This window comes from Charadrius vociferus, unplaced genomic scaffold (genome assembly GCF_000708025.1).
Source record: "Charadrius vociferus isolate BGI_N301 unplaced genomic scaffold, ASM70802v2 scaffold266, whole genome shotgun sequence".
Classification (NCBI taxonomy): Eukaryota; Metazoa; Chordata; class Aves; order Charadriiformes; family Charadriidae; genus Charadrius; species Charadrius vociferus.
This window is the reverse complement of record NW_009649114.1, coordinates 3,582,128-3,583,829: the sequence shown is the minus strand read 5'-3', so window position 1 is coordinate 3,583,829 and position 1,702 is coordinate 3,582,128. Positions and strand designations below refer to the sequence as shown.

Sequence of the window (1,702 nt, the reverse complement as noted above, 5' to 3'; positions counted from 1 at the left end):
TCCCCACGGGGCGACCGCCGGCTCCCAGCGGCCGGAGCACAATCCTGCAGTGTTCCCATGGTGGGGCCGGGGGTTCGGGAATTCCCAGGGGGATATGGGGCCCCTTCCTGAGGAGAGGGGGCTGCAGACCCAAAAGGGATGCGAAAGGCGCGGCGGTGGGTTTTCGGGCTGGTGCTGCTCCTAAAACCCTCCGTCGCGGATTTCCCCCGGGAAGGTGGGCAGGGGGAGAGCTGACGGGGATGTACCGGCTCCAGTGGGAGATGCCTCCCCAGCAGACACAGTGCACGGCGTGGGGATGAAGGGGGAGATTTTGGCCAAGGCCATGAGGAGGAGCAATTTTGGAAAGCCCCAGATCCCACCCTCACATCTGTGGTACCTGAGGTCCGAGCGCTGAGACCCTCTGGCAAACAGACCCCTCTCGAGCATCCCCCAAATCACGAGATGCTGCGGAGAGCGGCTCTCCCACCCCCCGGTACCCAGCAGGTCAGGAGCATCATTTCAGTGCCAAACCTCCCCGAATCCTCGCACCAGCACAGACACCACAACCACACGCGCAGGGACCTCCAGCCGGGAGGAACGCACAGCCGACGCACCCCGGGGTCCCAAAGTCCCCGTGGGAGGAGCGCTCCCCACTCCGGGCACACCAATAACCCCACGAGAGGGTCCTCACGAGGTGGGACGGGATGCAGCGGCCGCGGGAGCAAACACGATGAGGACAGCGGGGACAAGGGGCTGCCAGCGCCTGCCAGCAGCCAGGAGGGACTGGGATTAATCCTGGCAGCGGGCTGGGTGACAGCGGTGACAAGAGGAGGGCTTTGCTGGGGGCTGAGCCCCCGAGCATCCCTCGAGCCGGCGGGGAGCAGCCCAGGGATTCGGGGGGCTCCTCCGCTGCTCGCCCCGAGGACGGAACCGTCTTTGGAAAGCACAGAGGGTTTTCTGTTCAGGCACAGCGGGGACACCGGGAGCCAAAACCTCTCTCTCGCTTTCAATTCCTTTTTCTTTTTTATTTTGCAATAAGAACTCAAATGTCTAGAGCAATTTGTGGACTTAATCACTCGCTGAATGTAACATTTTTTTAAATCAAATCAGCTGTTAAACAGCACAAGCATATGAAACCAGTAAAACTTCTATCTCTGTTTGATGTTTTACAATTTGAAAACACACAGAGGAAAAGGACAATCCTGGGGGTGGTTGAGTTGTCAGGTTGTTGGGGTTTCGGGGTGGGTTTTTTTTGCAAGACAATTGTTCCTGAGCCGAGTCCCCATGGTGCCAAGGAAGAACAGATCACCGCAGCCAAATCTGTCCCCTCCATGTCCCTCCCCAAATGCTGCTGGTGACAGTGACGGTAACAATTTCTAGCGTGGGGACATCCTCACCGCTCCCCCTCCGGCAGCACGCAGGCAGGCAGGGACCCCTGCCCGCACCCTGGCACGACTGACCCGTCCCCAGACGTCCCCTCAAGCATCCCCACGGCCACTTTTACTCCCTGTGGTTGAGCAGCGACGCATCCCTTCGCCCTGCGGGTACCCGCAGCATCCCTCACACATGCACCGAGTTTCTCCAATCTCAGCAAAACCAAAACCATCCCCAAAGCTTGAAAAAAAAAAAAACCCAAACCAAACCCTTCATCAGGCCGAGAGCAAATCGCCCAGGGGAGGAAGACGAGCCGTCCCGCACCCCGACCCACGTCCCCGCGGCCACG

General features: G+C 59.7%; 1 protein-coding gene across 1 annotated transcript in view; it reads right to left on the bottom strand.

Annotated features, from left to right (window-relative positions):
* The window catches only part of SCUBE3 (signal peptide, CUB domain, EGF-like 3), a 37,044-nt gene that overhangs the window by 16,685 nt on the left and 18,657 nt on the right, over positions 1-1,702 (bottom strand). The gene's annotated exons all lie outside the window — the stretch shown is intronic.